Source organism: Amblyomma maculatum, chromosome 8, assembly GCF_055883805.1.
Source record: "Amblyomma maculatum isolate TAMU_Amacu chromosome 8, ASM5588380v1, whole genome shotgun sequence".
Taxonomy (NCBI): domain Eukaryota; kingdom Metazoa; phylum Arthropoda; class Arachnida; order Ixodida; family Ixodidae; genus Amblyomma; species Amblyomma maculatum.
The window spans coordinates 95,548,802-95,571,391 of NC_139351.1; the positions used below are offsets into that span (position 1 = coordinate 95,548,802).

Genomic DNA, 22,590 nt, shown 5'->3' on the forward strand with positions numbered 1-22,590 from the left:
TTTTCTGCAATCCCTCTTTATTGATCTGTTTTGACGAGATAACCTCGTTCTCTAGCTTTCTTCCAATCCCTTTGCTGGAGACCATACGCAAGGAAGCGGTTTTTCGGGTTGTCCGCGAGGAGCTACCACGCAAGCACAATCTCTGCCGCCGCAGCGATCTCCTGGTTTCTGTCGCAGCATACACTAAAGGTAAGGGAGAAAAAATTGGAAATTCGCAGTCAGAGCAAGTAACAAGAACAAAAGCTTACTCTTCATGCACAGATTTCCGCCTAATGAATTGTTACTACCTGTTATTATATTGTTACGGGATAGCTCAGCTTGGAGCAGAGGGCGGACACGGAAGACAAGGCTTTCAAACAGAGGTTTTCTGCAGGCACCAGCCGACTCTGTTGAACGTCGTCTTCTCTAAAACTCACGAGAGTCTTCTTCTTCTTTCCTTATGCGTATGCACCGCCTAATGTGACACTACCCCGCCGGCTGAAAAGCACCGTCCCGGTGCGTACTAGCGTCCAAACCAGGGTCCGTGTAGTACGGCTTTAGGCGTGCAACATGGACCGTCTCGGTGCGCGGTGTAGAGGTATGGCGTGCGGGATGCAAGGGCGCAATTTCGTATTTCACTGGTGTCACTTGTCGTAAAATACAGTGGGGTCCTGTATAACGGGGCAAAAGTTTTTCCAAGAGGCCAACGCGGCGAGCTGGGGTCCAAAGCAGCACGAGAGAGCCGCAAGAATACTGGGTGTTGCGATGACAGAAATCATAGCGACGTTTCTGATAGTGCTGGGAGGCTGCGAGTCGATTGCGAGCGACAACGCGGGCAGCATCATCTCGGGCTATGGCGTCACGAGCATATGAGCTGGCAGTGGTGACAGACGGGAGCAGGCTGTAAAAAGGAAGCAGAGGTTCACGGCCGTATAGAAGATACAAGGGGGAGTAGTAGGTAGTGTCGTGACGCGACGAATTGTAAGCGAATGTCACAAATGGCAGCGTTATGTCCCAGTCACGGTGGTCATCAGAAACGTACATAGACAACATGTCAGTCAGTGTCCGGTTAAGGCGTTCGGTAAGCCCGTTCGTCTGTGGATGGTAGGCAGTCGTGAAAGAATGGCGAACGTTGCACAGCTGTAGGATCTCGTCGACTATACGAGCCAGAAAGCAACGGCCACGGTCGGTGAACAGTTGGCGGGGAGCTGCGGACGAGTATAACGTCGTTGAGGAGGAAAGCAGCGACATCAGTTGCAAAACTGGTTGGGACAATATCATTAGAAAAGACTACCTTGCTCCTTCAATGCTTTCATTCGAACCGAATGCGGTTCCTTGGCTGCGTCGGGCTACCTTAGCACCTTTGAGAGAAAGACATCTTTCCAAAGGATGTCTCAGCAATGTTTACCAAATGTCTACGAAACGTAAAAAGACCGAAAGGAACTAACAACAAAAACGATAAGTGAAATAAATTGACTTTATTTTTCAAAAACAAATTCTTTTGCCCCGCACCTTAAAAGTGATTGCGCCTGGTTACTTCCTTTACCACTTCTACTTCGCCTGACCGCACCATCCAGGACTCCGTTCTTTAATCAGTGGCTCACCACGCTTTTTCTCACCATGTTTTCATCACATTATATGTAATGCGTCAAGCCCTAAATGTAAATGTAAATGTAACCTCATGCTCCCTGGACGTGTACCTAGTTTCCGAGTGCTTATACTATGAGTCAACCAATCAGGCCAATGTATCTACAACCGTTAAAGTTTGCAACCAGCTTACGCATCTAGTTCGCCGCATAGTCAATAAGCACGCCGGGCTACGAGAGGGTCAAGTCAGGCAGCTTGTCCACGCATTAGCACTTAGCAAAATTTTATATACGATTCCTTACCTTACACTAACTTGTCGCCAAAGACATCAGATTGAGGTTGCGCTTCACATATTGTACAAGGCCGCCCTTAACGTCCCTGTACATACGTCCACGGAGCGCCTATACTCTACGGGGCTGTTCTTGCCCCTGGGAGACCTCATACAACAACATCGCGACCGGCAAATGGCACGTCTTTCTAGCACCAACCAAGGACATTGGATACTACTGCAGGTTGCACTCAAACCTATAGACCTCCCTATAATTACCCTTCCTTTTTCGCTCCCGGATAACCTCAGAATAATCCCCATTCCAAAAAACGTTGCACCCGACACTAACACAGGCAGACGTTCCGCTCGCGTTTCCAACCATGTTCACCCGACAGATTCCACAATCATCTACACAGATGCATCACGAACTAACGTCGGAGCGGCTGCTTACTCAATTCAGAGCTGTAGCGATGTAGTGACGCATACCCTCGGTCCTTACATAGATCCTGCACAATACGATTTCAGAAATCACGGAAGCGGTTAAAACCTCGCAACTTGAAAGACTCAGCACGACGCGAGTGGGAAGAGCTACGCTAAGTAACCTTGGAATAGCCACAGACAGGGGGCAAAAGGAAAGGGTTGACATTGACAGGAAAATCAGGGCACACCTAAGAATCCCTCCCCTACCCAAAAACATGCACCCTGAGTTTAATAGGGAAAGGCGACAGAAAAGGGCGGAAGCGATAGAAACAATATATCGGGGCAAACCCCCAAATGAAGTTGCCTACGTAGATGCGGCAGGAAACAAAGTCGATACATGACCATAGCGGCGGTAGATGGGGGAGGCACCCTCATCAGGGTGGCTACCATACTAGGGAAGGAAACCGAGATAGCGGAGGAAGCTGCGATAGCGATCGCTTGCGTTGGCACCAAAGCTAGATATATTATTAGCGACAGTAAAACTGCAATCCAAAATTTCAGTAGGGGGAGGGTAAAACCCCTTACCACCAAAATTTTAACACAAGGGGTGATTGATAGGATGATCAACATCATCTGGACCCCGGCGCACGAATCTGTCAGCGGTAACGAGGCGGCCCACAGTGCAGCCGAGATCTCTACCTTCGAGCTGTACAGGATGGCTCGGCTCAGGCAGAACATAATAGAGAAGGGCGATTAATCTCGTATCAAGACATTACAGAACACTACAGGCAATGCCGGAGGCGTTTCCCCCACCAAACACGGCGGTAAATAGAGGTCAGGCAATGGCGTGGAGACGCCTGCAGACTGGAGTATATACCCAAACCCAGTATTAAATAAACATATCCGATCGGACTGCGAGGACGATAAATGTAAAAAGTGTGGGGCGAGAGGAACCCTCGACCATATAATTTGGGAGTGCGCTTACTCCCCAGGCAGGGCGCAAAACATTAGCTGTAGGGAAGCCTGCGAAACCTTATTGCGAAGCTCGGACCCTGAGCTGCAACTCACCGCCGTCCAACTGGCAGCAGAGGCCGCCGGCGAAACCAAACCGGCCAGCATCTAATGCGACCATCCCGTGCGGCTGGGCCGCTAAGTCCCCTCCCCCTTACAGGGGGGGGGGGGGGGGGTGAGACAGAGCGGCCCAGGCGGTGTGGTCCTTCTCTGTTGGACAATAAAAGTTTTCAACAACAACAACAACATAGATCCTCCTCCTACAGCGACTCTCGAGACCCTATCAGTAGTTACCAGTATTCAAGACCTCGCACAAGCACCCCCTAACCCTTCACGATATATCATATACACTGATTCAATACAAGCTATACGCGCCATTCACACGGGTCGCATTCCTGAAGAACTACACGATGATCTACACAGAGCTCTTACCAAACTACGTCCCCACACTGTAGCACTGAGGTGGATTCCTGGTCACGCTGGAATCCCAGGCAATGAGGTAGTGCACCGCCTCGCCCGCGAACTTCAACACCGGACGCCTGGGATTCCCTGGACTTATCCACCAACGTGGGACACTACTCTTCACTACAAAAAAGAAATCAACGTTCACTACGACAACATTAGAGAAACACTCCGTACACTTCCTCTTCCTGATAAATCTCTCACTACCACGCAAATCCGCATTCTTAGACGCATACAACTAAATACACTGCTTACTCCTGCCCGATCTTTTCTATACAGAATCATCCCCTGCATGCCCAAATTGCCCAGAACACTATGCAAACTTGGAGCATTGCATCTTTTCATGCGCTGTCGCCCTCCCATCTCCTCACTTTCCACACCCTCCTCCCCCAACGTGGCGGGCTTGGTTAGCCTCTGACCAGCTGCAAGATCAGTTGGCCTTGGTGACCCTGGCCCAGGACATTCTTAACGCTTAATGCAAAGAGTTAAATAAAGTTGTTTCCTCCTCCTCCTATCGGCTTGTTCTCTCTTTTGAGTTATTCTGTGCTTTATCTGAATCCGCTTGCTTGCTTGGGCTCTTATCCCTTCTCAGTGCTAGCGCATCGTGACGAATTCCGAATGCCAACTGCTGCCAATTATTTGCCTTATTTGTGAGGGTGTAGGGACGCGCGGGGTCAGCACCAGCTGCTTGTTGAAGAGAAGGAGGGGGCACCGGAACGAGTGCCAGCAGAACAGGCCGCTCGGCCGGACGCTGCGACCGCCGCTCCTCCAGCTTTCCTTCCACAAGGTGCTTGAAGCATTATACGATGTTTACTGCTTTGTTTGTAATTTCATACCCTACCGCATTTTTTTAATTTCAAATATTGCCGTCCACTCGAAAACCAGTCTTGAGCGGAGGCTCCCCGCTGTCTCCGCACAGACATGGTTAAAGAAGACTATTACGGTTAAGTGAATTCTACCAACTGAGATTCTATTTAATATAAAGAATTAAAAAGGAAGCAGGACACGCGACGTAAACTTAGCAGATATCAAACAGAAGATAAAGCGGGAGGCCTCCACCCTGAAAATGAACTGAATAATTAAAAACCAAAATCCGCTTAACCTTACATGTTCTCTTCTTTAGCCCTGTCTTCGTCAATCTAAGATACGCACATCTTAGCCCAATCTCAAGTACATATTAAAGAAAACTTTTGGGCACTTTCCAAACCTCCGCGTTGGTTTAGCCTCCCTCTAACAGCACAGATCTTCGCCCTGCGTCCATCCCGTGTATTTCACTTTTTTAATAGCGCAAGCTCTTACTCATGAGAGAGAGAGCAGAACTTTTTATTTATTCCAGCGGATGAAGAGGCTCCGGCCCTCCGTCGCTTGGGATGGATGGCGGGTGCCCCACCTCAGACGCAGGCCGGCAGACGTTGTTGGCCGGCGGCGTCCCAGGCCAGCTGGACGGCGGCTAGCTGGAGCTCAGGGTCCGAGCAGCGCAGCATGGTCTCCCAGAGTTGCGGCGTCAGATTTAGACCCCTCCCGGGAAAAAAGGGGCAGTCGCAGAGGATGTGTTCGAGGGTCCCTCTCGAGTCACAGTTTGCACACAATTCAGCTCTTTCTCCTGGGAGCATATGGCTCACCAGGAGCGGGTGCCCAGTCTGAAGGCGACGCCAGGCGACGGCCTGCCTGAAATTTAGGGTAGGGGCTGGCGCAGCAGCCACCCGTCTACTGAGTCTATAATGCTGCAGAATTTCTGTGTAAGATTTGGCACACTCTATGGTCCCCGCTCCAAGTCCCCCCTCTCTGCCGCCGGCTCGGTGGTAGAGCCCTCGAGCCATGGCATGGGCGGATTCGTTGCCGGGAACGCCAGTGTGCGATGGAGTCCAAATCAGCTGTATAGTTCGCGAGATTGGTGATTGCTGTAATATTCGAATTGCCTGGGGAGCAATCAACCCACGACTGTAATTTCGTATGGCAGTTTTGCTGTCGCAGATCACGAAACGCGCCTTTGTCTGGGCGCAGGCTAGAGCTACAGCCACTTCCTCAGCTGCCTCAGGATATCCAGTTTTCAGGGTGACCGCGGTGATCGGTCTACCCGACCCATTCGATACCGCTGCAACCATAAAGGGGCTTGCCCCTCCGGCAGCATCTACAAAGGCTACTTCCTCCGGTGGCAAGCGGCTAAATTTCTTACTGAGCATTTGAGCTCTTTTTTCCCGACGCTCCGTATGGTGTTCGGGATGCATGTTTTTTGGCAGCGGAGGTATCCATAGCCTGTCCCGTACAGCCATGTCTATTTCAGATTTTGTCTGAGCGCCTCCCCAAGTGTCGATGCCCAGTTTTTCTAGAATGGATCTGCCTGCGGCGGTTAGGCGGAGCCGTTCTACCTGTGAAGTGCGCACTGCTTCCGCGATTTCATCCCATGTGTTATGGATGCCCAGTTGCAGGAGGCTAGCGGTGGAAGTACAGCGCGGGAGTCCAAGGGCTCTTTCAATACTTATGCGGATGAGGCTCTCTAATTTCTGTCGTTCTGCTGCCTCAAAGGGGTAAGTATGGCGTAGAATAGCTGATTCGACTAATGATAAATGCCTGGATTACGCGCAGAAGATTTTTTTCCTTTAGTCCTCTGCCTTTACTCTAAACTCGGCGGATGAGGCTAACTGTTTGAGATACATGCCGCTCAAGCTTTTTAATAGTTTCTCCATTGTAGCCATTATCTTGGAGAAGGAGACCTAATATACGGATCTGCGATACCTGGGGAACTTGATGTCCTTGTACCGAAATCTGTATATCCACTTTACGCTCTTTCTGCAGGCACCGTGGATTGTAAATTAAGAATTCTGATTTTTCCGGCGAGCATGTAAGTCCACGTTCTACTACAAACCGCACGATCGTGTCCACCGCCTCTTGTAGCGTGTGTTCAATTACGGCATCGCTACCCCGGCTGATCCATAGTGTAATGTCGTCAGCATAAATACTAAAGTTTAAATGAGGGTAACGTCGTAGTTGTTCTGGTAATTTTGCCATTGCTACGTTGAAGAGAAGAGGCGAGAGTACCGAGCCCTGAGGAGTACCCCTACTGCCCAGAGGGAAAAGTGACGATGTGCTATCGCGAAATTTAAAGCGGGCACTACGCCCACTCAAAAAGTTTTTGATGTAGTTATACGTTTTTGTCCCTACATTCAATGCTGATAGGCCGTCCATGACTCCCTGGTGTGAGTTATTATCAAATGCCTTCTTTAGATCGAGGCCAAGGATGGCCTTAGTATCTTTACTCTTGGACCGGATAATGTCATGTTCCAACTGAACCATGAGGTCCTGAGTCGAGAGATGAGAGCGGAAGCCTATCATTTCCCGCGGGAAAAGGTCGTGTCTATCAATATATTTGGTGAGCCTGGTTAGGATAACATGCTCTAGTAGCTTTCCCAAGCATGATGTTAGGGATATTGGCCGTAGATTGTCTATCCGAAGTGGCTTACCAGGCTTGGGTATGAGAATAATGTCAGCCGTTTTCCACTGCTGAGGTATTTCCCCTTTCTCCCAGCGCTCCTGCATAAGCTGAGTTAGTGCAGCTACCGATTGGTCATCTAGGTTTCGCAGCATTTTATTAGTGATACCATCTGGACCCGGTGCCGTGTTGGTTCTAAGCCGAAAAATCTGTGCTCTTACTTCTGCCGTGCTAATAGGGGCATCAAGCTCATCATTGGCGTCCCCTAAGTAATCAGGAAGGGGCATCCTGCTTGTATCGCTAACATACAAGTCTTGCAACTGTCGAAAGAACTTCTCGTCATCTCCTGGAAAGGAGAGTCTAATCTTCATGAGGTTAGTGCTTACTTGAGCTTTCGAGCTCTCAGGGTCCAGAAGGTGACGAAGAAGTCCCCAGGTCTTAGGCATGCTCATATTATTCTCCATGTGTTCGCATCGATCCCCCCAGTTTTGCTCGCATAGCTTGAAAGCGTAATCTTCAATGGCCTTATTATGCCGAGCTATCTTGCGCCTTAGGTTACGATTCCACCGCTGCCCCTTAAGTCTCCTTTCCATTCGTTCCTTTGCCTCCCACATGCGGAGAAGATGACTATCCACTAAATCCGGAGCGTTAGCGTCATCGAGATATTTAGTTGCTGCCTTGACGTCAGACTTTAGTTGTGCAACCCACGTGTCGAGGTCGGTTATTTTTCCTTCATTGTCGCCTGTCCTGTTGTCCCGAAATTTGTCCCATTCCACTATCGCCGGCTTTGCACGACGTTTGGTGCCGGGGCCACCCCCAAGTTTAAGCGCGATTATGTAGTGATCGCTACCGAAGTTCATGTCCGTGTTGTTCCACTGGGGACTGAGGCTGCGCCTAGATAGTGTGAGGTCGGGGGACATGTCGACGCTAACACTGTTCCCAATTCGTGTCGGACAGGTAGGATCTGTATGTATAGTGCACCCTAGGTCTTGTATATCCTCCCACAACTGCCTCCCTTTAGGGCAAGGTGTACAGTATCCCCACGCAGGGTGTCTTGCATTGAAATCACCCATAATCACTAACTGATGTTCCCCGCTGACTTGCTCTGCTTTTCGGAGCAAAGTCCTGAATCTGGCCTTGCGCTGCCTCGGTGAGCTGTAAATATTGAGGAGGAAGATACTGGCCCTAGGACTGGTTCCCAGGATAATCTCCACAAAAACACTTTCTATCTCTGGCGATGCGAGGTCGTGTTGTACTGCTGCCATATTTCTTTTAACTAAAGTTGTCACTGCCGCCCGCTCCCCCTTATCGCTGTGGAATGCTTGGTATCCCGAAAGTTTAGCCGGGCCCCCGGTTTCCTGAAGTGCTAATGCGAGAGGCGCATGTTCTATCGTTGCGAGGAACTGCTGCAGCACCGGCCGTTTCCTTCGGAATCCGCGACAGTTCCACTGCCATATCTCATACTTAGCCTTGCGAGCCATGTTTACTCGCAAGGGTCTGTTCGATGTTCCGCTGCCAGGCGTTGATGCCTAGCAGCTCGTTCCGGAGTACTTGAGACTCCTCAGCTTGTTTTTGCACTGCCCCCACAAGCGTCTGGAGTTGGGAGGTGATTTGATTTAGGGAGGCGGCCATCGAATCTAGCGCCCCTCAATTCGGGTCACCCTTTCTTCTACTGATTTTTCCTCGGAGGGATCCTCGCGTACCTTCCGTTTTACAGGTGGAGGGCTTGCCGTGTCAGTGATCATGCTATCCTCTATAGCGTTCTGCGTATTGGGCCTGATATTGAGATTAGCGGCTGTGCCAGATCTGGACTGCCCCTGCTGTTGCAGATTTTGAATTTGACCTCAAAGGGAATCTACTACCCCATTAGGATTTTGTAGCATGCTTCTAAGCTGTCTATTTTCATCTCTTAGTTTTGCCAATTCCTTCTGGGAGACCATATCTGCGAAACTCACCCCCTGCTGCTTCTGGCTGCCGCTCCGCCACCAGGCGTCCGCCGGGTCCCGTGAGCTGGAACAGTCCACCAGTTCCGTCTTGTTGCCGTCTAGCCGGGGAAAGGATTCGTCCCTGACCTTGAACTCTCGCCCTCGCTTGCTCTTTGATCTGCTGCGCCGACCCGTCGGGGGTTGGTCTTGAGCTTGCGGCTGTTTATGTTGCTGCTGTTGCTGTTGAGTCAGCTTGTCCCATGCCTTCTTCTTAACGTGATGCGGGGTGCGATACATTTCCTTGCACTTCTTGTCTCCGAGAATATGGGCTTTTCCACAGAGCATGCACTTTGGCTCACAGCGATGCTCCTGTGGTGGGAGCTCCATGCCGCACCCCCTGCATTTTATGTTGTCGGGGTCCGGGCAGACATCTGAATGGTGTCCAAGTCTCCCGTACGATTCACAAACTTCATATTTCTTGCGACAAAGTTGGCACTTCAGAGGCATGCCTCCATAGAAGATCCATCGGGGCACCTCCACTTGCTCGAAGAGCATAAGCACCGTCTTGGAGTCTTTTCCAAGCCTCCGGGCTCCAACTACTCGAGGATTGTTGAGGCAATTCAACATGTCCAAGATGTACTCCACGGAGTGGTATAGAGGTATGCCATGTATTACGCCTTTCCCACAATATTCAGGAGACGCTAAGTAGGCAAATGTGTCGATGCGATTTTCTCCGCAGGGGATGTGGGTAATTTTTGAATACTTTTCCATCTTCTCTTTTTGGCTGGTGCCAACCATAATCGAGTTTTGCTTGTGGTTGAGTACAACGACGTCGTCCTTATTTTTGGAGGGATAGAGTCCTGCCGCCATCTTCACCGCGTCTATCGCGGTCACTTCTCCACCCTGTAGCAATTTTGTTAGGCCGCCTCTCGGCCGCAGAATGATTTTGTACGTGCACGGCGGCAAATGCGTACGCAGCGTCTCTATTGATTGGCGTGCTAAGCGTCTGCCTTCCTTCGTCGTAGATGTTTGCTTCGTCTCGCATTTTCCTTCGTCTGTCTGCACCTCAGCGATCTCGAGTGGTAGCGCCGTCGACTTCCTCACGGTGAACCATGAGCCTTGTATCATGTCCTCGGGGCTTATATTCTCTCCATCAACGATCTCCATGTTTGTCATTTCCTTAGAGTTCGCCCTACTTCCCGCGCCGTGCCGTAGATGTGCGGCGTCGGCGTCAGTGACTCTGCCGCAGCGTTCGCCGCGGCAGCTCGGTAATGGCGGCTCACTAGAGTTAGCTGATCGACGTGGTCCGTGAAAACGAAAAACCGAAAAATCGGCGGGAAACAAGGTTCACTTGCCGAAACAGGTCACTCCGCGTGGTCCTTGGAGCTTTCTTTGTTCCCTGACGAAGAATCTGGTGGGTAGCTGGTCAATTTCCGCGACAGGTGGCGAAAATTCACAGAGCCTATGAAAACTGTGTCCGCACTCGGCGGCCACTCGCAGCGCCCCCACCTCGTTCATTCTCTTACTCATGAGCGATGCGCCGAAACCGGGGGGGGGGGGGGGGGGTCTGACGTCACACCACGTGACTAGCTACAGCTACGCCAGCCGCTGCGCAGTCTCGCCTCTCACCTGATCACGCGGCTCCTCCTCTCCTGCGCACCAGCTACTCTCGCAGATGCAGGGGGGAGGTGGTGAAGGGTGGTAGTTCCTGGCCTTACGGGGCTGGGACGGTATCAACGCCGATTGCGGCGGGGGCTAGCCAGCCACCGGATTTTATCTGTTGTAGCCTCGTCATTGCACCCGCCACTGCTTCGGTGGTGGACGACGGCTGTTGTTGCGGCACGCGTCTTTCGCTCCCACTTCTCTTTCCTTTCTTTATTTTCTCTTCTGTCCGCACGAGGCAGCGGAGGTGGCTCAGCTACAGAGCCAGTAGCAGGCCCATGCATTTTCTTTTTCTTCTTCCTACAGCTACAACAACAACGCCCAAGCACTCTCATTCTACTTCGACGAACAACCACAACCAACCATCGTCGTATGCCCGGTTTTCGGGGGGCTCGACGGCTACCCGGAAGCAGAGAGCTCGGGCTAGTTGGTGAGCCGCCTCGTTACCAGAGACGGCAGCGTGAGCGGGTGTCCAAATTAACTGAATTTTCCTATTCAGCGTTCTTTGGGTGAGGATTTTCGCAGCCTCCGGCGATATCCCCCCTTTTTCAAAATTTTGAATGGCAGTTTTGCTGTTGCTAATTATGAACTTGGCTTCCGTTCCTACGCAAGCTAGAGCTATCGCAACTTCCTCCGCAGTCTCTATGTTGCAGCCTCTGATGGCTGCCGCGGATACCGGCGCCCCTCGGCCATCGACTACCGAAGCTACCGTGGCACCTGTTCTGCCACTTGCCGCATCAACATAGATGACTTCCTTCGCTCCCATGTTTTTGAACCGTCGCTCTAGAGCTTCGGCTCGTTTGGCCCTTCTTTCGACATTAAATTCTGGATGCATATTTCTAGGAAAGGGAGGGGGACTACTAAGGCATTCCTGATTTCACTATTAATTGTGACTTTTTTTTAACTCCTTTGTCTGGGTTGAGGCCTACATTTGCAAGGATTACCCTGCCTGTCTCGGTCGTGCTTAGTCTCTCTAATTAGGAGACTCGCACTGCCTCCGCCAATTCTGCCCACGTGTTATGCACCCCAAGTTCGGGCAGTCGTTCGCTCGAGGTAACCGTGGGCAGTCCTAGCGCCTTCTTAACGCATCTTCGAATCAGGCAGTCTAACTTTTTCGCCGGCCTTGATGTCCAGGTAGGGTGGCGTAACTAATTCTGCTTATTACATACGCCTGGGTTAGTTTTAGTAAATTTCTCTCCTTGAGGCCTCTTCCTTTCGTGGCGACCCTCCTCAAGAGCCCGAGGGTTTGCATCGCGTAACTTTATAATTTTTAAGGACCTCTCCGTTATGGCCGTAGGATTGAATGACCATCCCCAAAATCTTGATCTTATCTACTTTTGGCACCAGTTTGCGCTCCACCTGAATATGGATGGATGGATGGATGGATGGAAACAACTTTATTTAATAATAAAAAAACGTCTTCCAGGGTGGTCCCCTACTAGTCCAGGAGTCCACGGGCTTTTGCTTCACATAGAGCCTGATCTACCAGCCATTTCTGACCGGCGGGTTGAGCTGTCCGCAAAGCAGCCTCCCAGGAAGAAAAGGTGGGATGGGGGATGGGGGGCACTGCCTGGGGGGAAGGCCATTCCAACAGGTAGTGGAAAAGTGAGGATTTGGACTCGCCACAGGTGTCGCAGTGAGGGGGCAAGCCAGGGTGAAGGCATGAGAGACGGTAGGGGGAAATGAAACAATCCGTCTTCAATTGTTGTCATGTAGCACTGGATAAGGGTGACAAGGTGCTGTGGGGTGGTGGCAGTGTCATGCGGTTGTGTTTGTAGAATGTGGTGATTTGATGGTATGTAGAAAGGGCCGATGCGGCCTCCTGCGCGGAGTTGGGTGCCTGATCATCCGGGGCTCGGGTAGAGAGTTCTCGAGCCAGCGCATGAACGCAGTCATTACCGGGGATCGAGGCATGCCCTGGGATCCACGTTAGATTAACCGTTCGGTCGAGAGAAGTGGCGGTGGTAAGAATATGATGCGCGGCCAGTGTCGCCACGCCGTTTAGGTAGTGGCGGTATGCCGCCTGAGAATCTGTAGAAATCTCGGTAATGTATTTATCAATGGCTGAATGGGCAAGTGCGAGTGCGATGGCGGCTCCTTCCGCTTCTGCAGGGGAATTAGTTCGGATAGTGGCGGCGGCCCCCTCTCTGCCATCCTCGTAGGCAGCGACTGCAGTGAAAAATCGTACTTTAGAATTCCCTGCCGCGTCGATATAGAGGCTATCAGAGCGGTTGCGGTATCTTTTGGTGTAATAGCTGGCTCTAACTTTCCGCCTTCCCTGACAAAGGAAAGCGCCCATGTTGCGTGGTAGGGGCTTCTGGTATATGTGATCATCCGTTCCCGGAGAGATCATGAAAGGTGTAGCACTTGCTGGGGTGGCGATGGGCGGATTGAGACGGAGTTGTCGCAGTAGGCATTGTCCTGTTTCCGTGCGACTCAGGCGGGCTAATTGGTTGGTGCGTTGAGCTTCTATTAATTCGTTCACGGTATTTTGAGTACCAGTGGCCAGCAGACGTTCTGTGCTAACCGCCCGTGGAAGACGTAGGGCGGAGGTTAAGGCCATGCGTATTAGGATGACCGCCTGCTCTGTTTGGCGCTGAGTGAGTATATGATATGGGAGGAGGTATGTGATTCGGCTAATGATTAATGCATTAGTCATATTGAGGGTTTAGCGTTTCGACAGCCCATGGTTGCGCGCAGCCACACGCCTGATTAGTCCAGCTACCTGCTTGGGCTGTCTTTGCAAGAGTTTAAGGGTGGTGGTTGCGTCAAGTGCGTCGTTAATGAGAAGGCCGAGAATCTTCATCTGAGACACAATGGCCACTGGGTTTCCGTACTTGTGAAAATCAATGGGGGGGGGGGGGGGGGGGATCTCCGGGTATGGGTTTAAGCTGCAATAGTTCCGATTTAGTTGGGGAGCATCGGAGGAGTGTGTTTTCTAGATAGGTGGTGGTGGTGTCTATGGCAGGCTGCAAGCTATCCTGGGCTGTTCCAAGGGATCCGCCTGTTGTCCAGAGGGTTATATCATCTGCATACATGGTGTGGAGCTCTGGGATAGTAGCAAGGGCCTTTGCTAATGGCGCTAGGGCCACATTGATAGGAGCGCCCCTTGAGGTGTTCCGCGGTTAGGCGGGGGGAAAGGCTGGGAGGCAATATCCCCAAGGTAAAGTTGTGCCGCGCGTCCCTGAAGAAAGACCCGAACACACTGCCATACGCGCGTACCGCAGCCCGTGGTGGCTAATGTCGTCAGGATATGGTCATGGCTTATCGTGTCGAATGCCTTGTGAATATCCAGGGCCAGTATGGCGCGCGTAGAGGCTGTTAAACAATATATACGTTCTGCCGAATTTCGATCAGAAGTTACTAGTATGATCAACACCATAGCTGCCGAACAAATCGGAGCGATGCAGAAACAGCTCATACAATCCATGACCCAGAGGATAGAAGCCACGATCAACACACGCTTGGACAAACATGAAGCCGGCATCAACAAGCTTTTCGAACTTGTACCCCACCAGGAATTGCCTCGCAAGCAGCGCGTAGTTCAACCCGAAGCCTGCTCTCATTCAGCGTCTGCAGCTCAGCAACATGGCACGGAACAATAGCATGCGAAAACGTCGGTGGCGACGCCAATCCACGACGCAAACAATAATTTGACAATGGAACTGCCGCAGCATACGCAGAAAACAAGCGCAACTAGCAGTATATATCGCAAAGTCCACCTGAATATAAAACTCCCTGCTATTCTTGCAGCGGAGGTACTTTCGGTTATAAACAAACAACTCACATTTATGCGGGGAGCACGAAAGTCCCCTTGTCGCTGCCTGCCGGCGTTCCTCCGTACTCGCATCGCTCCCGTGGCTAATCCAGAAGTTGATATTTTTTTGTTATTTGGCGAAGCATGCTTGCATTTGGCAGAGTAAAATGGTCAGAAAGCTCTAAGAAATACGAAAATAAATGCTATTGGTGCTTACCCATGGTTTGCAATAAAGTTGGCTGTTTCTGTTCACGTCGTACACCCTGGTCACAAAAAATGGATGATATCAACAAAAATTTCGTGAAAGCCGTCTATTGTAATGCGTAGTGCAACCTTACGCAAGGCGTAAGGATAATAATAATAATACTTTATTTTCCTTTACTACAACGCATCCGATGTCCAGAAAATTCACAGGCTACCGCAAGCCGAACTTTCAGTCTGGTTGTTTACTTCGCAATAGTGCTACAATTTCACATCACTGGCTGTACAGTAACCAGAAAGGCATGCCGTTTGTGAACTATTGTAACTTCTGGGTCTCTAGAAGTGACCTAATTGAGGCTTCCTGGTGGACAGGTTTTCCCAGAAAGCTTGGAACGCCATGTCGGAAATTCGCACAACTCGGCTACCGTATACTGAAGCATATAAAGGAGCACTATTTGCGAACTCTGGCGGGAATAAAGTTCTGCAGCATGAACATGTATGTGCCTGTTCTATTTATTTAAACACTAAACTCAAAATAGGTAGGAGATTTTATGGCGGTTACTGTTCCGCAGATCGGGTCCCGCCATGGCGTTTTTGCTAATTGCTCGTGCGTCCTGCGATTTACGCGATCATCTACTTCGTTCACTGTGCACGGAGATGCACTGTGTTGTCACTTACATTCGCTCACAGCAATCGCCTAAAGCCCACTCGCAAATACAACTGAGTCGATTTGTCTACTCCCGTGACGTGAGACGGCGTCGGCTGTTTTATTCTGATAATAACATATATATCCTTCACAAACGCTCATATAATTCAAGGTGGAGTTAGAGCCTCCTTTACTTTTTTAAACCGCTAACTTCCGTTTCGATTTCCTGGGCAGGGAAGCCCCGTTTCACTACAGCAGACAACCACCAAGGCACCTTTAGCACCTTTGTTTTCGGAAGTGTATGCCGGCACGAAAAAAGTGCTCCACGTAGTCTGATGCACGCAAATCACATCACTTCAAAGCTCAAAGACACGAATATTTCCGTCTTCTTCTTCTTCTTCTTCTTCTTCTTCTTCTTCTTCTTCTTCTTCTTCTTCTTCTTCTTCTTCTTCTTCTTCTTCTTCTTCTCCTTCTTCTTCTTCTTCTTCTTCTTCTTCTTCTTCTTCTTCTTCTTCTTCTTCTTCTTCTTCTTCTTCTTCTTCTTCCTTGATGTTTGGCACATACCCACGAAGGGGATTGGCCAGGGTTCAGTGTGGACTGCCAAATGTCCTACACAAACTGAATTAGTGTACTAAAGTAATTGACAACTAAACAAAATATTTTCGTCTAATGAACAGCTAAATGACTTCTTTCTCGGCCGATGCACGCGCTCAGCTCTTCTAGCGATGCTCTCAGTGCACAGTGGCGCCGCAGTGCGGCAACCGCGAGCGGTATATGAAGCTCTCATGTAACGATACGGAGACGTTTCATGACCAGGGCCCGCATTCCGAGTTTGCGTCGTTATCGAACTGTCGCTATCTCACGTGACCTCAAGTCATCTGATTGGTCGAAACGCCGGAACTGAGTGTTGCCACTGCGGAACCGGAAGAGGTGGCAACATGTTCTGGCGTTTCCACCAATCAGGTGACTCGCAGTCGGGGAGATAGCGACACTTACGATAACTCGGAATACGGGCCCAGTAAGCATTCACAAATTCTGTGTAAGCATTGAAAAATTCTGCCCATAACAAAGCGTTCAAAAATAGGCGACTGCAGCGCCACCGCTTCCTTTGTCAATGGTGACGAATTACCAAAGGTGGTTCTGTTTGTCTTTCAAAGGTACTTCCTTTGACCCCTCACCTGAAGTGCTCCCTTAGAGCTGCGCGTTGCACTACCACTTTAGTGAACTGTATATACCACCCACATCATAACTGTCGTGCATGCGGAAGAAAACAATCCGTAAAGAGACAATTACATTTGTGATTGAGGCTTCCGTCTTGGTGGGTGAGCTCTGAAAAGAGAAAGGAAGGAATGAGATCGCAAAATAAATACCATCACTTCACGAGCGGGCTTGCACACCGCTGCAGTGATTTATACGAGAAAGTCGCTTACAATATTCCGCTCAGTTATCAATCGATATAAGCAGGACAAACAGGCCAGTGGGGGGATCAAGTGTTATCCGAACACAAGCCCACCTTAAACATTGTTGCGTACGTCATTATGAATTCCGATAATGAAGTAGATATGCAATCAGCAAATACCAAATTCAAGAACTGCAACTCGTACATAAAACGAAAAATGCCTGATATAAAGACTCGAAAGTAATAGAAAACTGCATATGCAACTTGCCAGTCGGCAGCGGTTTACAGACGCAATCTGCACCCAATTTTGGCTTCACACTGCATTTCCAATGCGAACAGGCTACCGAAGATTGTCTTGGCAGATATGCCACCACTCTCTTGTTCATTCATTGTAGCACAGAGTTCGAAAAATGTCTCCGTCTTCCCCGTGCGCTGTCTGATTTCTCAAGCATGGACTGAGGCTGAACGATGCGTGCTAATATTTGCAATACGATCCAATTTTGCTATGCTGCCTTGAGCAAGATTTTTCATATTTGCTCAGCGCACTACAAGGACGGTAACAAATAGTCATGTAATATTTTTGTTTACAGGGTGCGGAAAAAGAAGAAAATATTCATTGGCTTTTGTCTCACTGGCCATATATAAATTTTAAAAGAAACCAGCAGGCTTTCCCAGCCCTAGCAGGCATAAATGCCACTTTTTTTTTTGTTAAATATTTCTATATTTTGGTTCCTAACGTAAAGATAATTATTTTAGAAATGTAGATTCTAGAAGAATGCTCTGAAAAAAGCTAAACACATCCGGTTAAATCAGAACTCGCAATAATCCCTCTTCCTTAGTGGTGACCTTAACATTAGCATATAAGTACAGCAATGAACAAAGACAGTTTTGCGGGAGTCTTACAGTTCAGCGGAATTTCAATCACTTTCAACAAAATAACACTAGTGGCCTCATTTTTGGTATCTACAGGGTTTTGAATATTTGGGGGCTGGGATTTAAAACATTCCTATGCAAAATCTACTACACCATTCGAGCTGAAATAACGTTCACAAAGTAGCAAAATATTGTCTACGTTATCTGATAAGTGATTCAACATCGGTACTTGCCTAGATTTTCCGAAATCGAGAAAAAACTGCTCTCGGTGGCGTACACAATTTTCGCAGAAGAGAGTCAAAAAGCTATTTTAACATGGTGCGTCATCTGCCGGCAGTGAGGCAAGCGCGCCAACGGCCGGGATGGAGCTTGTCTCACTGCTCGACAGATGACGCATCATGTTAAAATAGCATTTCGACTCTCTTCTGCGAAAATTGTGCACGCCACCGAGAGCAGTTTTTTCTCGATTTCAAGAAATCTAGGCAAGTACCGATGTTGAATCACTTATCAGATAACGTAGACTATATTTTGCTACTTTGTGAACGTTATTTCAGATCGAATGGGTTAGTAGATTTTGCATAGGAATTTTTTAAATCCCAGCCCCCAAATATTCAAAACCCTGTAGAATTAACAAGCACTTTGACAGTGATGCAATGCAGCTGACATGGTGGAGAAACTATCTACGATTTTTAGTCCACGCATTCTTTCCACGAGAATTGCGGACTTGCCTTTCTTCATAAAAACTGTTCTATAGTCACCGTTCATTAGCCTCTCGGCAGAAAGAGAGAAGATACTGCATTTATGTCGCGTTTAGGAATTGTCTACGCTGATTCGTCCAGCGAATGCGTTCCCTGATACGTACGTAAGTTACAGATATGTGAAGAAAGGATCATATTATGCCTCTTTTACAAGAACTTTACCTTTAAGCTACGCAATTGTTTAAGGAATAGGGCGAAATATACGTGATGAAAATCGCTACTCACCGTGCTGACAAAAGCAGCGCTAAAGAAAAGCATAGGCAGAGTATCGCCTTCATCTCTGCAGCTCAAACGTAGTCCTGCAATAAATGATCTCGACGAGCAGCCAGAACATTTATTCTCATTAGTTGTTGCCATGACATTTATATGTATTAAACGCATGTTAATATGACTTCTCATTGACTTAGCAAAATATTGTAATTTGTAATGCCAGAACAGTTGCTGGCAGCGTGCGTCCCCGTGACACAAGGAGAGAAATAAACATGCGGAAAGAAAAATTGAGAAAAGGTTACAAGGACACCCTCATTATCCCTCCCGAAACAACATCGAAAAAAGCAAAGGCTCTTACTTTTAGTGTGGAAGTTAGTTCTATTATAAATTTAACAGCGTTAAAGGCCTTATAAGAAAATCCTGCGTTGATGCTGTCGGCGTGGGCGCATGAGCTAAAAAACCAAGGGCTTCCAGGGGAAAGTCATAGTCGAGAGATTTAGCATACCGTGATCTGCGATCCGCCACCGGGACACTCTACCGCTCGTGGGTGGGGCGCACATGCTGATTGGCTCCGATGCTGCAGGTCTGTGTGCCGACATCAAGTATGTGGCGCCATCTATCGGCATAATAGTTATTTGGGCATGCGCAGTGGAACACGCGGTGGCGGATCACGGTAGCGGATCGCGGTAGCGGATCGCGGATCACGATAAGCTAAATCTCTGTAGTATATGCAGTTACGGTACCGGACACTTATTCGACGGCGGTCTGTGTGAAGTAACGAGACCGTACGATATGAGTAAGTTGGAGGGAGCGGACAACTCGGGTAGCTCCTCTGAGGTGGAAAGGTGGGATAGGAATCAACCTTTAAAACCCCGAGTTAGGTGTGCTATACCTATTCTACGCCGACATGTCCGTACAGCGTAGACGCTTTCACGTCATATACTCAAAGGCGGGGCTTAGACGTCGCTCATGTTTTTCTACCTGTTTCGGATATACAACCTTTAAGAACATCAGTATGAGATCATGGGCGTAATCAAACGTTCTAATGCGAGAACACGTGTAAACACCTTGAATTGATTAGCCACACCTTAGAGCGACGGTTTCTTATGGCCACTCTTATATTTACATTTGCTTTCTATATCACTAATGTAAGAATTTGCAGTTCATATCATGTATAGAGCCCTGTGCGGACCTTTTATGCAAGGTGGTGCGCAAATTACAGGAGCCACTGTACACGTTGTGCATATTGTGCGAACAGCGCATGCAAATCAGATATGAATAACAAGAAAATTTTCACACGTTTCTACCACAACTTGGACGCAACATGATTATTTCATTTCGACACCAAATACGAAAAATTTTCATCGATTTCTTTCGCTTACCCCACTGTTAAAGTTATCAGTTCTTTGTAAAGGTTCATTCAAGCACAGTATCCATAAGTCGCTGAAAGTCGCTGAAACATTCCCGGAGAAGAGCATAGACCAGAGGGCATACCTTTAAATACATACAAGCGATCAGGCGTGATGAACGAAGTCTTTTCTCGGTCTCTCTTTCAACCTCAGTCTGTCAGTAAACAGGTTTCAGGTCAAATGATGAAACTTGCCTGACACTGCAGAGGCGATCAAGCGCGTCATCAATTCGGGGTAGCGGATAAACATCCTTATTTCTTATGTTATTCAGCCGGCGGTAGTCAACGCAGAAGCGTAACGTGCCGTCTTTCTTTTTCAACAACACGACAGGTGCTGCCCACTGACTACGACACGGTTGAATTCATTCATAAACCTTTATTCATGAGGATGACCTGAGGCCTAGAGGGGAAGGGGGTGGGTTAGGTGAGGTTGAGGGCGCCATACTCCGACATGAAGTCTAGCAGGGCACTAAGCTTGCGCTTGGCGTTGGTATTGGGGACTGTCCAGTCTTCGTAGCTCTGAATGTGGTGAGCAGATGTGTTGCGTGCGCGGAGGCCAGCCGTGCCAGGACAGGTCCAGACCAAGTGCTGCAGGTCAACGGAGTCAACAGGGCAGTTGGGGCAGCTGATCTTGGTTCGGCGCCATTGACTCAGGATGTCCGGTGTGTACGCTGCACCGGCTCGCGCCTTGTGAGTTAGAACTTGGGCTGGACGAGAGAGGCCGGAAGGGATCGGAGGATTAATACCGGGGACAAGATCCCGCAACAAACCCCTCCGCTCATGTTTAAGCCGCGTGATGACAGAGTCCGGTATGATGAAGGAGACGGGAGAACAGTAAGGGTGGTCCGAGTTGGACGGGCCCACATCAAGGCTATGCCGGCGGTCTTCCTCTAGCTGCGCGCCAGCGGCCTCGTGGGCCATTCTGTTCCCAGTTCCTTGTGCGTGATGTCCAGGTGTCCAATGCATTCGTACCGAGACTTGTGAGGTCTCTCGCAGGTATCGGCAGCGCTCTTTGATGCTGTGTTGTACCGAGGTCTTGTAAGAACGGGCTTTCAGGGTTTTTATAGCCTCTTGACTGTCGGTGTAGATGTGGATGAAACGATCTGTTCCTTTGTTCCCTATATCATGACGATGACACGGGCATCACGTTTGCAACCACTGCTTACTACCAAGAGGGTTCACAGCAGCACGCCACTAGCCACAGTGGTCGCAGGTACTGCTCCGCAACTGAACTCGAATTAACAGCCATCGACGAGGCCCTTCAACACTACACGGTTGAATGACGTCGTTATCGAGCATGTCTTGTACTTACCGTCGGATGGCGTCGCGTTCAGTCGGATATACGCGATAGGAAGACCACTGCAAAGGTAGCGCCACTTTGCGGTGCTTCACGAGGAGCATTCGTCCGATACTGGAAGAGGATGAAAAGACATCGTTGTACCCCTGTAGCAAGTCTCGAAGCTCATGATGCTGCCATTCAAACAAGTCGGCGTTCACGTCAAGTTGCAGGGGTGCAGCGGCACCCTCCAGCTTCATGAGCAAGGCACACGCATCCTGCATGTCGTCAATAACACCGTTGTAAGTGACGGCTGTTCTTTTGTTCAAGTGCTAATATTCGTCGCTAAGGTTTGTGATGAACACAACGGTTTTGCCGGCGTGTAAGTGGACAACACTCCTGGCAACAGCGATAGCACGCTCAAGCAGCAATGAGTAACTTTTTTTCCACAACCCTATCAATGTCGCGGAGAGATGCGTTTCCGAGAGATATAATCAGCGTAGACCTCGGTGGTATGGTGACCTATTCATCGTCGAGGACCTTGAGCGGCCTCGGCCTATCCGAGCTACAGCTAAGTGGGGTATTCTTTGTGGACAGAATAAACGATCCCGAGCGCAGGTCTTAATTGCTCCGTTATTAGTTAGAACGTCGACCCCAGAATCACGTCACTCGAGTACGTGTCCAAAATGACAAACGGCATAAGGTACGTACGCCCTTAAACTGGGATGCGTGATGTACACATGCCACGTGGTGTAACCATATGCTCACCAGCAGTGCGTATGTGCGGTCCATCCCAAGGTGTGGTTACTTGAGAGTCGCGGCAAATCGCCCACTGATCACTGAATAGTCTGCGCCGATGTCACGAAAGCGGGAACGTTACTTCCGTCGAAAGCGATTTCCAAATCGGTGATGGCCGGCACAATGGCCCGACAGCCAAGTGGGGTACGATAACCACTCTTCCGGTCGGCAAAAGCCAGACCTCCTGGAAGCGCGAGGTCGTCGTTCAGTTGTACCATATTCGTCGGTTGCGCCGGGCGGCAGTCGTCACTTGCTCCATTCTCTACGCGCACTGTACGGTCGTCGTAGACGTCGTCGTGGTAGTTGTTGTCGTCATCATCGTCTGCATCGTTTTCGGTACACTGTGAATCTTTCAACGGTCATCGAAGCATCGGTCGGGGATCTTTTTGAACTCGCCGGTCGGCAACTTCACCCCCCGAGGTCGCGTGCTTTAGTTATTCTGACGAGGACTCGGGAACTAGCCCCGATTGGCGGGAGGGTGTGCATGGTTTGGGGATGGGAAGCGGCGAGGAGACGGCGA

At 49.5% G+C, this 22,590-nt stretch overlaps 1 long non-coding RNA gene across 1 annotated transcript; it reads right to left on the reverse strand.

Moving 5' to 3' along the window:
- LOC146181880 (uncharacterized) lies at window positions 1-18,698 on the reverse strand. Its single transcript, XR_014700025.1, has 4 exons — window positions 18,604-18,698; window positions 16,642-16,677; window positions 14,719-14,764; window positions 1-183 (listed from the first exon to the last, which is right to left on the reverse strand). It is a non-coding gene; the product is annotated as an uncharacterized LOC146181880 (long non-coding RNA).
- Between the last annotated feature and the right edge of the window lie 3,892 nt (window positions 18,699-22,590).